Here is a 14,934-nt window from a genome sequence, read left to right as displayed (position 1 = left end):
GTTTCCCACACAGGGCCCAGACTGGGGGGGGACCTCCCTGCTGAATATGTTTACCAAGGATATTTTTCCCTATCTTGTGCTAATTAGGCAAAAGGTGCCTTGGGCCAATGGTACACACGATGCATCCCCCCCTGCCTTTCCCCTTGAGGTTGTCTTTTATGGTGTGACTGCAGTTTGGGTACCCGTGTTTCTCCCACCCCTCCCCCCAGAAGGTGCCCCGTCCCCCCATGCTTACTCTCGAAATGGTAGGTGTGCCCCCCCTATCTGGTGCTGAATTAGTACCTTTAATACATTCCCCCTTCGATCTCGATCGATATCTCCTTCCTCCACATTTACTCACCCTTTTCCTTGCATACCCATACCCGTGTGACCCTGCTCATGTCCGCTTCCTCTTCGTACCCTTCTAGGTATTTTACGAATACTAGTATTTTTGTTCCATCAGGTGAGCATTCGCCCCCAAAAGGCCTTGTTGTTTTCTAAGTCTTGTAAAAATGAACTCTACATCATACTCACTCTCATGTATACATGGATGTTCCTCACCCATCACTTTACCAAGCTCAATTTTATTCATTGAACTTATGTAGCGGGCTTTACGCTGGTGGCAGTTGCACCAGCCGATGACCCACCGGTCGATGCAGACGGTGATGAGCATCATGACGAGCATAGGGACAGTTATTTTGAACCTTGCTGTTAGCCAATCTGGGACCCAGGCAAGTAATGTGTCCAGCCAGGTGCTTGACGTGACGTCTTGTGTCTCTTTCATCATTCTTTCATGTATTGTTCATATCGGCTCAACAGCCTTTGTGAGTGTTCCATTGACTGCATCATTGGTGGGTATCGCTGTGCAACTTGTGCTTCTTATCTTGTGACCCACACCACCTTGCATAGCAGTCATAAGGTCCAATATGTAGATGTTCTGGAGGGCCATCATAGGCAATGCTCTGAGCTCTTCTCGCACAGCATTCAATCCTTTTTTTGTTGCGTTATCCAATTGGAGCAGCTCGTAACACGGAATGTGCATCCATTTCACAAGAAGCAGGAGAGAGGTGAAAAATACGGGCGCTTGGCTAAACAATTTCAAATGGGGCAGAATAGCGTCTAAGCTCTGGGTGGATTCTTTCGATATATAGTTACTCAATCTCTTCCTCCTTTTCATCTTTGGTTGTTCTCCTCATCTCTCTGCTGGCCCTCCATTTCTGTGTTGATAGCTTGTCATCAAATCTGCATGGGGCACCACCATGGTAGGACTGTGGAGGATAACCAATGTGCATACTCCTCCCCAATCTGGTGGTAGCTGGGCATAAGCTCTTGTTCCGCAGACCCACCAGACATCCATAACTGCCGCTCCCCTTTCTGCAACTCTACAATGCTCATCCTCCTCTTGCAGCCGGAGTTTATCCCCTAGCGCCACAGTCCCATTTGCTCTAAAACGCAAAGAATACTGTATGAGCGGTTTTATGTACACTGGGTGATGTTTTTCATCTATCCATGTTAAGGCATGCATTTTTTCATCCCATATCTATTTTCTTCCCCACCCTTTCTTCAAATCCCACCAGCCCTTCGGCGCGATATTGTAACATCCCTCTTTCTCATTTTCCATTGTGTTACACCAAACCGTTTATTCGCATTAAGGGTCTGGTGTGGCACCAGGGTATATCGTGTCCTGCCAAATTCTTACAGAATATTTTCTTGTGGGCAGCGACCACCAGCTTTCCCTTCTGCACCCCTTCTGTGTTATATTCTAGTATCATGTGCGTGGTCGTTTTTTTCCTGGGCCGGGCTTTCTAGTTCCATATAGTTGTCTTCATATACCTCCTCCCCCTCATCTATCCATTTCACGGTGTGCTCCTGGAACATCCCCCTTGTTTTGGACAAAGACATATGCATCAGACACCCTCCTTCCTCTACTGCCACCTCTCGTGGCAGAAATTATTTCGGGGGCCCTGCAAGGTGTAGGGTGAATGAGCATGCATAGCATGTGCCATTGGTGTTTCCTCGCCCCACCCTCTTCATTTCCTTTCACCACATGTTTTCAGATGCTAGGTCCCGTCGCTCCCCCCAATAGCATTGTAAAATTATTCAATACTAGATATACTTTTTTTTATTGCATGTCTCCCTTTTAACATCAGCAGGCGTGCTCATACTACCCCTATGTATTAAGAACCAAAAGAGGAAGAGAAGACAGAAACACAGAACTATCCAACCCCTATTATATTTGCATTCATTTTTGTTCTTCTCCCATTCCCGTTAGTATCCTCTTGCCCATCTTCTCTTTCAGTTACGGGCCTATTGTAGAGTCCTATTGCAATACATAATGTCAATGTTGGTTGGTGTATACTTCCCATTAGGAGACTCTTTGTCTTTCCGTTGTGCTGCTGTTGTCTTTGCACACGTTGAACATATGGATTCATGTCCTTCTTTCTTTTATTTTCACTGCCGTTGGGGTTGCATAGATCACTTTGAAGGGACCGCAAAACCTTGTCTCCTCCTTCCACCTTCTCACCACGTTGCGGACGAGAACCCTGTCTTCTGGTTGGAGAGGCTGTGCTTGTGGAAAGTCCTCCTACTGGTTGGCACTTGTATGCTCTTTAGCGTTGGTCGGCTGACATGTAGGTTTGCAGAATCTGGTGGAAGATGTAGCAGAGAACATTTGTCATTTCTGTCAGATATGTTTTCGTCTCCAAGGATCTCTGAGCTAGGGTTACCATCCGAAATTGAACGGGTAGGAGGGACAGGCGCATGCATCCTTCTACCCATTATAATTTTGTGCGGAGTCAAGTGGTGATCTGCACTGGGTGAGTTTCCGAGAGCAAGGGGGGGTGGAGCGCAAGAAAGCCAATTTTGGCACAGAGCAGAGGTTAGCATTGCCAAGCGTTGTTTAAGTAAGCCATTGAGCCGTTCAACAATCCCGTGCACTTGCGGCCAGTACACTGTGGAAAGCCTGTGTTTTATCCCTAAGAGACACGTAATCTCATCAAAAAGGTAATTGGCTGGACTATGACAGGAACTTCATGGCGCTAACCTACCAGCCGCCGCTCATCGCGAGCGCTCTCCAGTTGAACTGCGATCAGCCAGATTTCAGCCATGCCTAACTGGATCGCAATGAACTCTGGCTCGTGGGGATGGGGGAGGAAGGGTTCAAGAGGGACTCATGTCTTACATTGACGGTTATGCTTTGTTGACTATCATTGATTTTGCTGTCATGAGTGAGCTGGTTTAAATAAACACATTAAAAAAAGGTAATTGGTGAAATGCTGGCCGTTATCCGACCTTATCCCCTAACATTCTGTCCATCTTGGAAACATCTCTCTCATCAAGAATTTGGCTGCAGATTTTGCGTCATATTTTGCACAGGGTCCCGCCTCAAACTAACGTGAGAATGGGCAGACGAGGACAATAATGTACCTATTGGAGGCACATCTTCCTTGCATTTCAACTTATTGTCAAATATGCAAGTGCCAGAAGAGCCCTTCCAGCCAAGGTATTGTTCCCCTGATTGTTTTTAAAGTATGACCAGACAAAAATTGTTGACGGGTTATACAATTTCCCACTCTGCCACTCCCTCATGCAAATTTGGCACAATACACCCTTCATTCAGTTCTGCTGCTATACGTTCTTTGGATAAATGGGTAGGGAAGTGCAGCTGTTCTAGTGATACACTTAGAAATTATTTGGGCATCACAGGCTCACCTGCGTTATTCTGTTGCCAAATTAAGTCAGGGGTGAGAGTGAGCACCCATGCTGTGTCTATAATTAATTTTCCTCTTTTGATGCTTCTCCTTGCAGCTCTATAATTTTGACAATGGGTATTGTGTTGAAACTTTCCCCTCTTTCTTCCTCCCCACACACCTTCCTTTCTGCTGCCATAACTGGGGCTCTTTCTTTTGCCCCGGGGTACCTTCTTGTACTTCCTTCAGCTAAATAGGCTGTTTCTTTTGCCGCTCTGTCAGACGTTTTGTTCCCTAATGATATTCTGTCTTGTTTACCTGTGTTGGCGGTGCATTTTATAATCCCCACTATTACTGGTACTTTTAGGGCCTCAATTAACTGTTTAAGCAGCTCTGCATGATGCAAAGGGGACCCGTCACTTCCTTTGAACCCTCCCCTTTCCCATCGTGCCAACCCTGAATGTATTCTTGATGTAACCTAGGCGGAATCAGAGAAAAAGTTAGCAGCGTGCCCTTCCATCATGTTTAAAGCACTGATGATTGCCACTAGCTCTGCTGCATATTCTGAATAGTATGAGGGTATGTTATGGTATGATATGATATGATAAAACATGTGTTTCTAGGTGCCACAAGACAAGGGAGGGGAGACCAGACAAACTATCCTGCTAGGCCTTGTGAAATTTGGATCATGCAAGTGCGACAAGAGAAGTGCAGGGACAAGGGAGAGGGGAAACGCAGGGAAAAGGTTAAGGTGAAGTGTGATCAGGGCAGCATGACTCTGAGTAAGTTCAGCCAGGCAGTGGGGCTCTGGGTAAGTGCTAGGAGACAAGGGGCTGTAGGGGTTACAGTTACAGCCCCTAAGTGCATGGTAGGCCAGAGAGGCAGTGCAAGGAAGACTGGTCATGGAGGAGCCTGGTTGCCAGTGAGACTCTGGGGGTACCAAGCAACCAGTCGTCGCAGCAGACAGGTAAATTAGAAAATAAGTGAGAGAGAGAAGGCAGAGGAGAAAAGGAAGGTCTTGAGCCGCTTGCGAACTTCAGGTGGTCTTGCTCATGTCTGAGAGGGGTAGGGAGGCTGTTCCAGAGGGAGGACCTGTAGAGGAGAGAAATCTACCCCCACTCTGTGCTTGGAGAAGCATCTGACTCTCAGAGTTGGGGATAGCTGAGCAAAGGGCCCTAGAAGGAAGATATATAGGTAGAGAGAGTTGGATATAGTGGGGGGCCTGGCCCCACAAAGCCTTGTGGACGGTTTATAGTGATATTACCGAAAACATTTCACCGACAATCAATTATTTCGAAAAAAAAACATGTTGAATATAAATATCGACATTACATACTTATAATTGCAATGGTCATTTTATTCGAGAAAAAAATTCAAAAAAGATTTGATAACCCAATGCCAAAATATCAATGTTAACTTGTGTAAAAAATAACGTTGTCATGGGGGGGTTCCCCCCCAAACCCCCTACTCCACACGTAACCCTCGCACTCTCTGCAACAATCACAAAAATAATACGCATTGTGAGTGACGGAAAGCACTTAAAATAAGGATACTAAGGGTTAAACGAGTGAGTAAAAGCCAATAGTAAAGCACCTTAAATGATATACACCTATGAACAACAAATTCAATATATAGTAACCCATTTTGAAACACAAGATGCATATGACCTTTTAGAAGCAATAGTGTACAATCTAAAGTGGTAATGTACTCACCATTTCCAAAATCCACGTTAATCTATGAAACATCCAAAGTAACCGAAAAATCCATAAGAAACGATGCCAAAGTCAGTCTCCAAAGTAAATAAAATTAATCCAGGAAGCGTCCAAAATGCAGAAAAATGCATTAGAAACCATTCCACGAAGAGAATCCATAGTCCATTCCAGCCAGAAAAAAAGTTGAAATTAAACGCAAAAAATGAATTAAAATCCATTCAAGGGACATAATCCATTTCATGGTAAAAAAGTGCAATCCGGAGTCCATAAAAAAGAACACGCGAAAAAATATGAAAAAAAAACAATTCCAGTAATCCAAAAATGCAATCCAAAAACTGCGGGAAAACAAACAAAAAAATCAGATAAAAATGAAAAATTCAGAGAAATGGGAAGAGCAGCAGCGAAGACACCTGATGATAAGGAACGGACTTCCAAAATGGCGCTTACGCACACGTAACGCATACATAAGGTTAGGCAATGAACTACGTTTTCAAAAATAATATTATCCATTACAACATGTTATACAATTCCACCATCTAGCGGTGAAAAAAAATAACAATTCAATTTATTTTTAAATGTACTGTTCAATAAATTATTTAATATTCTCATACATTGTATTTCGAATTATTATTTTTAATATTATATTTTAGAAGAAAATGTTTTCGAGATAATGTTTTTTTGAAATAATATTTTCGAAATATTAACTTTCAAAAATATTACATTCGAAAATTTAACTGGACACCTTTGTGGACGATGCAGTGGGTCTTGAACTTGATCCTTGCAGCCACCGGGATTAGTTGCAGGAGGCGAAGAGTAGAGTTAGGCAGATTGAGAAAGAGGCTGTTGAGAAACAGGGCTCTCGAGACAGTGAGCTTCTGGGGGAAGGTGAGAAAAGGTACAATACCTCTGAGGAGGTGCAGCTGGAAGTGGGCCTTCTTGGGAAGGTCCGAGATGTGAGTAGAGGAGAGGGTACAGTCTAAGATGACACCAAGGTTTTTTGGCTCACAGGAAGGTGAGGGTAGAGGGCCCAAAGAGGGCGGCCAAAGTGAGGGAGCGAAAGTGGAAGCGGGGGTCCCAATGAGAAGGATCTCAATCTTACTGGCATTAAGGCAAAGGTCGTTGGAGGTGCACCAATCCTAAATCGCGGATAGATGGTCAGGAATGAGAGAGGAATGAGAAGAGGCTGAGGAAATCCTGAAAGAGAGCTGAGTTTCATCCGCATAACACTGAAAGTTAGAAGAGAAAGTGGAGTTCAGGTGGGCCAAAGGGGCCATATAAACCTTGAAAAGCCAAGGTGAGAGGATAGGGACTTGGGGGACAGTGCATTTGGAGAGAGTGGTGGTGGAGAGAAGGGACACAAGTTGGACCTGGAAAGGTCGGTCCAGGAGCAAGGAGGTCAGCCATGCCAGTGCCTGATCCGTGATGCCCAGGTTCTCACTGAGTCGATTGAACAGGGTGGCTTGATTGACTGTATGGTGGCTTGATTGACTGTATAAAACGCAGAGGAGAGGTCAAGGAGGATCAGGACAGAGGGAGAGCTGGAATCAAAATTAGAGAGCAAATCTTCACTGGTGTTCAGGAGAGCAGTTTCCGTGGCCGACTGCTCTGAATCCAGACTGATGGTAATGTAGATGACCAACTGATTCAGTGTGGCGATTAAGCTGGGAGACGGCCAGCTTTCCAGGAATTTTCTCAGGAAAGGAGTGATAGAAATCAGGCGATAGTTTGCCAGACAGGTATGATCGGCAGAATGCCTTTTTAGGAGGGGGCGCACAAGGGAGTGATTGAGGATAGAGGGAAAAGATCCAGAGGTGGAAGGGTGATTAGAGAAATCGGTCAAGGCTGGAGCGAGGGTAGCAATATGGTCCTTAATAGTTCTGGAAGAGCAGGGAAACAACCTGTTTGCATGATACTTTCATAGAACAGACTTGTCTAGAAACGTCAAGTGTTGTCAGAGGGAAGGAGGAGAAAGGAATAAGAGAGGGAGAGGCGGCCAAAGGGGGCCTGAGAGGGGTAGAGGGGGGGAGAGAACAGAAGGAGGAAGGGGAGGAGAGGATGACTTGAGTTTCTGTGGAGAAATGAGAAGCCAAAGCCGTACAGAGAGTCTGGGAGGGAACAGGAGAGGTGGCTACTTCTGTAGCATTGGCCAGCTCCTTGCAGATTTTAAAGAGTTTTGCCATGTGAGAGGCCGCAGAGACGCAGGCTTGAATATGAACCCTCTTCTTGGAGAAGACACAGAGTCTGTATTGTTCTTGGAGGCAGGCCAGTTTGTCAGAAGATGCACTCGAAGCCCTCCACTTCCTCTCAGCCACCCTGCACTTGCATTTCAGGGCGGCAAGGTCACCGTCATACCAAGAGTTGCTCTTGGAGGTACGCTTCAGACGGATTCTAAAGTCAAAGGCAAGGATGTCCAAGGAGTTGGAGATAGAAAGATGCAGGTTAGAGAGGGCTATGGCAGGGTGGGAGTCAGCCACAGCAGTAGAGAAAGTTGAGGCAAAGGCGGCCACTTCGTGGGCCGAATGACCGAGAAGGAGTGTGGCAGTGCTGGGGAGGGCTTTGCCTGGGGGATGAGAAGTTTCAGGCGGGTAGAGAGCTGAAAGTGGTCAGTCCAAGAGAGAGGAGTGGTGAGAGGGTTAGAGAGGGGGATGTCTGAAGAAATTAGAACATCCAAGGTGTTTCCAGCAGTGTGTGTCGGACCAGAGGGTAGAATGGAAAGGGAGCAGGGTTCAATTGGCCTTTCGGCCCGTGGTTGGGCCAAAATCGTCCCTGGGGAGTGGGGGCCGTTTTGGACAAATAAAAATTATATTTTGAAACAAACAATATTTTGAAAAAATATATATATATATTTTTGAAAAAAAATATACCTGCAACGGCATAATTCATCAAAGCAAGGTAACACAGATGTTACCTTGCTTTGATGATTTATTTGAATGCATGATGTGTGTAGCATGCAAAGTTGAGGGGCCGGGGCTGCTGCCGGGCCGGTGGCTGTCACCGTGCCGCCACTCCAGGGGACACGGTGCCCTCTGGAGTTGGAGTTGCTGTGCTGTTGTATTAGTGATAAATATGTATTGGTGATATTAGTGATAACCAATTTTAGAATAGAATAAACATCAATTTCCGACTATGTATTTTGCCTTTCGCAAGTTGCAGTAATAGCATGTTTTTTTTCTTCTGTTGTCTCTGTTACGATCATCACAGGACATTCCAACTCGGTGTCCTCGGTCACTTGACAGAATCCTTGTGGCTAAAAGCTTCTGTACAGTGTACAAATATTTGACCATAGCACATCAAATGGCCATTGACTTCATTGTGCCACAATGAATGCTTTGTTGTAATGTGTCTATCTTTCCCATCTCACTGGCATGCTGTTCAGGATGTTTGTTTGCCTGTATGAGGTAACGAGTGCTCAGAGTACGGGATGTCCTTTGAGTGCGCTGATTTCCCTATTTTGCCAACCTCTGAAACAGGAAAGTAGATGCATGCAGGCTTGACATGCGGCAAACTTTGCACCAGACCTGGAGATGAACTTAACTGGTCTGCTGTTAAATCTCAGTTACCTGTTTAAAGGTATCCACTACAGAATAATTGCTCATTGTACTATAGCCGATATGATAGCTCAGTGGGTTGAGTGCTTGCCGCTGCGATGTGTGTGTGATCTGCAGGTTCGAATCCCAACAAGGCCATCTCAGCCTTTCATCCTTCTTAGGTCAATAAATGAGTACCAACACAGGCTGGGTGATGTTGTATGCATATTTGTTCTATAAAAAAGAGCTTAAGCGTAAGTGCTATACAATAACATCATTTGGCCTTGGACGTCTGCTTGCATTCACAGTAATTTGACAATATGGATCTATACACACAGATATTAATGATACGTATGGTGATCCATTCTTGTATGAAATGTATATCACATTAGTGAAATCATAACCATATTTTTCGCAGTGTTCTTAGGAACAATGCTATTTGATGCCACTTCCTGTTTTGTCAAGGGGTGAAAGGTCATGTTTCATCGCTTCCCGGGATGTCACTTTGGGGTGGGGTCAAATGACAGCACTTCCGGTGATGTCATCAGAGTTCAAGGGTCGTGAGGTGAGGGGTGGGCCACTTTTTTTGAGGTGATGGGTGGGCCACTTTTGTTTGTGTGTCCGGGCCTATTTCTTGTCCCAGTACGGCCCAGAAAGGGAGAGCGAGCAAAGGTTGCGGGAGAGCCCAGAGTAGGGATTGGAAGCATGCAGGGGAATTTTGAGGTCTCTAAGGGGGAGAAATTGAGAGGTAGATACAAGGCGAGAAGAGGAGAGATCAGCCCATTCTGAGAGGAAGAGGGTGACCTAGCAAGATGGCCTGTAGATGGTGACCACAGTAGGAGAGAGGCCAGGAGAGATCGAGATCCTGCAGACCAGGCATTCGAAGGAGGAATACCTGCGTAGGAATCACAGAAGTAGGGACCCACTCAGGAAAGATCAGAGTTACGCCACCTCTGGGCCATTTGGTTCTGGGCTCGGAGAGGATCTTTTAGCCCTCAGGTAGGAGAGTGTTAAAACTCGTGACCAAGCTGAAAGTGAACCATGTCTTGGTGAGAGCGAGGATTTCCAAGTCAAGGTCTTGGAGGAGATGGCAGATGTCAGAGGAGTGTTTGACAGCAGAACGAGAGTTGAGGGTCGCGACATGGAGCAGGTTGCCACATTTGAAAGACTTCTGTGGTGCGGTACAGGAGTGAGGTACACCCAGCGGAAGCAGCAGATGGGCCAGAGAGTGGGCAGAGGCAGTAGACAGAGGTGGCATATGAGAGGTGTGTCAGAGAGGAGGAAGATGGAGGAGGCAGAGGGGCTAGAGAGGTGGTAGAAAGAGTAGCAGGAGAAGGGGGGAAGTTGATAAGACACAGGAGACACCTATCAAGAAGGAGGAGGTTGGGCTGAGAGCCCTGGACCATGATGGTTCCATTTAGATAGACATTGATGATGGCTTTGGAGGAATGGAAGTAGGACAAGGGGACCTCCCATCTGGTGCCACCATTAATGGGAGAGGAGAAAGGAGAGAGAACAGAAACCATTTGAGGGGTTCATAGGTCTGGAGAGGGAACGACAAAGAGGATGTCAGAGAGTCTGTCTGGAGGAAGCGCTGGTGTAGGTTATCGGCGATAGAATGGCTTGAGTTGGAGACCATGGTATTGCTCTTGAACCTTTTCCTTCCAGACTTAGAGACTTAGTTAGAGGGATAGGATTGGAGATAGAGTAGCAATTGGAGTAGATGGGAGAAATCGAGAGCACCATTGAGGGTGCGAGGAGGAAAGTTGGAGGAAATGAGGGAGGAAGAGAGAAAGAGAGGAGCACAGCCCAGTGCTGCGCAATGCAAGATGCCCGGAAGGGGGGGGAAATCATACAGTAGGGAACACAACAAGAAGAAGCAAGGCAGGTGTCAGTGTACAAGGGGATAACAAAGACACAGCCAGTAGTCGCTGATGGGATGCTATTGCTTATTCCCCATTTATGTAACACACCACTGTCTCCTTACTGCCTCTGGGTATATACTCGATGACCCGTCAATATTACTGTTCTAGGTCATAACTGTCAGGATATATACTTGGAATGGATTGTGTCCTCCCACGTATTCCTCATCTTTGATATTCGATATGCAACGCCAGCTGCTTCGGAAATACATTTCGGCAGAGGGTGCTGTGCGTCAATGGCGTCAACTCGATGTCCCTCAAGGGCCTCTGTCTCGAGGATGATGTCATCAAAGGCATATATAGCACGAGTAGCACCCGTTGGCTTCAGTTCTGTTTTTCCACGACAGCCTTAGCTCTGAGAAATACAGCACGCTTCTTCACTTTCGTGATGACTCCGTTATTTCGAAAGAGAATCGAGAAAATGTCTTCTTCATCGACACCGACAACCCTGAAGTCTGGGTTAAAAAAGTGTTGTGATTGTGGGTCGAAAATGTCTTTGATCGATTTCCATCGTATATGGTTGTGGTGCCTTGGGGCAGACCATAACACCTCGGACTGCTCCAAGTGCTAGTCGATGACTAGAAAGGCCTTGAAGGAACGAAAGGGGAAATGGAAGGTAGGTTGAATCCCTAAATCTCCTACCACGGTCAAGAAACCTTTGAGCAAAGAGTCGAGAGGCGACTCTCCTCGGAGGAAGAAGGCCAAGCAGTCGAGATCGAGGAGTGCCTCTCACATCTCTTCTTTGTCCTCGAAGTCTAAGAGAAGGCACCATAGGTCGCCTTCGTCAATTTCATCGTTGGACGCTTCCCCTGAGAGGGTTTCTTGCCAGCTAAAAAATCCACCCCAGCCGAGTGGGAGTCGGAGATGCTCAAAATATTTGAAAAACTGAAGCCTCCAAGCAATGATCCTATCATGCCTTCGAAAGAAGCCGGGAAGGAAAGGGCTCAACCTAAATCCTGCATGCCCTCGAGCCAGGGACGAAGGCCCGATCCACATAGAGAGCCGTCGAGGCCTCAATCGGATTAAGTAACATCGAAGGATCAATCGAGTCGAAAGCATAATCTTGATGTCGTGAACGCCAGCTACACAATCATTGCCAACTGTGACATCAATGCCGAGCGCTCCAGTAAAACCTATGGCACCAATGAATAAGGTTTTGACGGCTCCTACAACGTCAAACCAATTATTTAAAAAAACCTCTCATACCTGAGAAAACCTATGTGCCACTACCAAGAAAATACTACTTTAAGTCTCTTACTTCAATATATAAGGAGAATGAACCCTCAGATGAAGAGGCTCTATTTGGCCTCCAATTTGGTACGCCAAATGTACAAGAGAGTTTTATTGTAGAGGAGTCAAGGTTGAGAGACCTCTATGACAACATACAGTGGGGTGGAGTTTGTGAGACCAGAGACTGGGAAGCATGCAGATGCAGCCTACCGACAACTCATGTCCAAGATAGTGGAGTACATGGGGTGGAGTAGGCCTCCATTGCCATTCGAACAGGATGATCTAACGGACATCTTGGATAAGGGTCCTAGTCAGATCCCATATTACTGTTTCACATTGCTTTGCAGAAAAGGGTGGCGACGAATTGGGAAACATCGGAAACCAATCCGGCTGTAAATAAAAACTTGACCAAGAAGTACCGCCCTTCCACTAGTGACCTCGGCTACTTGTTGAAAACCCCCACTCCAGAGAATCTGGTGGTGCTGGCAGCTACTGCACCATCTAAGCAAGCAGCTTACCCTACCATCCTTCCAGATAGGGATGACAAAAGAGTAGATGGATGGGCAAGGAAGGTATTTTCTGCAGGGAGTATGGCACTCAAATCTGCCAACTCCACATGTGCCCTTGCAAAATGTACCTTCACTCTATGGGACTGTATTTCCGTGGCGGCAGAGCACATTCCCGAAGGGGATGAAAGATACAGGTACTTAGCCATAGTTAGAGACAGCAAAGGAGCCATATGTGAGCGAGTCTCTTCAGTCAAGTCTGGATTCTGCTGATAGCATCAGCAGAGCCATGGCTACTAGCACCATTATGCACAGGTTTGCGTGGTTGCGGAAGTCGGGTTTGCACCGGATGTGCAATCCAGACTTCTCAACATGCCCTTTGACGGCTCTCACCTTTTTGTAAACAAGGCTGACGAGAGTCTTGAGAAGTTGCAGACCTCGAAGGCGACAGCCAAATCTTTAGGCACTGCTATTAGGCAATATCGGCCTTTTCGACCTAGTGGACAGCCTTGGAGGGGTAGATCTTTTCGCTACTACTCAGTTGAAAAGGCGAGAGGAATGGTCAGTCAAAGGGGCCAAAAAAGATTTCCTCAGGGTGGACGAGGATGGGGTGCAAAGCCAGCTCAAACAGGGGCATCTTTACCATCTGTCACTGCATCCGCTGCCTCAAAACCTCTCTGGGGACTTGAGTCAGAATTCACCAGTGGGAGGCAGACTGTCTCAGCATCTAGAAGAATGGCGAGACATTACTTTGGATGCTTGGGCTTTGGAAACTGGAGCCCACGGGTACTGCCTTCCTTTGGTTCCATGGAATAATGTCGCCACAAAAATATCGGCATGCAAAAATATCGCCGAAGAATTGTCGTTTTTTGTGGCCACATTATTGCATGGAACATGCGGGGGACACCCCCGCAAACCCCACATTTTTATTTTTTTTCCCTGTCGCCATATATATGGTCACCCAAATAATATCGCCACAACATTTTCCCGGCGATATTATTTACGGCGACCATATATGTGGCGATATAATTACCCGATACCCTTCCTTTTATACAGAGACCTCAGAACAATCCACCGGGGAACCACTCTTTGAGGATTCCAGATCCGCTCCTTGTGCAGGAGATTTTAACCCTGCTAGAGAAAGGCACTATAAAACCAGTCCCTGTAGCAGAGAGGAACAAGGGTTGGTATTCCCCTTATTTCCTAATGCCCAAGAAGGACGGTGGACTGAGAACCATTTTGGACTTGCAATACTTGAACAAGTTCCCCAGGAAAGACATGTTGAGATGGTCACACTTTCTCAGATCCTTCAGTCCCTCCAACTCCAGGATTGGATGGTGTCATTGGACCTTTAGGATGCTTATTTTCATGTGCCAATCCATCTCAAGCACAGAAAATACCTGAGGTTCGCAGTTGGCGGTTCTCATTATCAATTTAGAGTTCTGCCATTCGGGCTGACCTCCGCCCGAGGGTTTTTACCAAACTGATGGCGGTAGTGGCGGTGAGTCAGGGTGTGTTCTCCCGAACAAGTGCTGGATCATCTCAACATCACCTGCCACTCCCTTCACAGACTAGGCTTCTCCCTCAATTAAAAGAAGTCCAATATGACACCTTGTCAGAAACTCCATTTCATCGGAGCTGTTCTGGATACATCCTTGGGAAAGAGCTCGCCACCCGAGGTGGGGGCTCAAGATATCCTTCAGATGATCACCAAATTTCAAAGTGCCCAGTGCCTCCCGCCCTTCAATTTCTTTGAAATTGCCCGGCTTTATGGCATCCTGCATTTTTCTGGTGCCAGAGGCCTGTCTGAGACTGAGATCCCTTCAATGGGCTCTAAGAACTCAATGGTCCCAGTTCTCAAGAAAGATGTCGGACCTACTTCAGGTTCCCAGCAGGGTTGCGCAGGATCTTCTGTGGTGGGCCTGCGAGGACAACATGCTGAAGGGAGAACCTTTTTGGCAACCATTGCCAGAGATAACAGTAGTGACGAACACCTCGCTCAAGGGGTGGGGTGCCCACAACAACAATCTGACAATCATCGGTCGTTGGTCTCCATCCGAGTCCAAACTACATATCAATCTTGTGGAGCTGAGGGCAATCTGACTAGCGCTGAAGGCTTTTCTGCCCTCTGTACGGGGAAACAATGTCCTGATAATGACGGACAACACAGTGGCCATGTACTACATCAACGAGAGAGGAGGTGTAGGGTCACTACCACTGTGCAGAGAGGCAATGAATCTCTGGTACTGGGCAATTCAAGAAAGAATCTCCCTATCAGCAGTTCACCTATCCGGAGAGGAGAACACAGCGACAGACGCTCTGAGCAGGCAGAGCACAGTCTCCCACGAGTGGGATTTAGCTCAGGAAGT

At 46.6% G+C, this 14,934-nt stretch overlaps 1 protein-coding gene across 1 annotated transcript in view; it reads left to right on the top strand.

Moving 5' to 3' along the window:
* Positions 1 to 14,934, top strand: part of DNAAF3 (dynein axonemal assembly factor 3) — a 291,957-nt gene that overhangs the window by 84,330 nt on the left and 192,693 nt on the right. The gene's annotated exons all lie outside the window — the stretch shown is intronic.

The sequence above is a fragment of the Ambystoma mexicanum genome, chromosome 1q (genome assembly GCF_040938575.1).
Source record: "Ambystoma mexicanum isolate Mex_15411 chromosome 1q, UKY_AmexF1_1, whole genome shotgun sequence".
NCBI classification, from domain to species: Eukaryota; Metazoa; Chordata; class Amphibia; order Caudata; family Ambystomatidae; genus Ambystoma; species Ambystoma mexicanum.
This window is presented reverse-complemented; position numbering and strand designations above follow the sequence as displayed.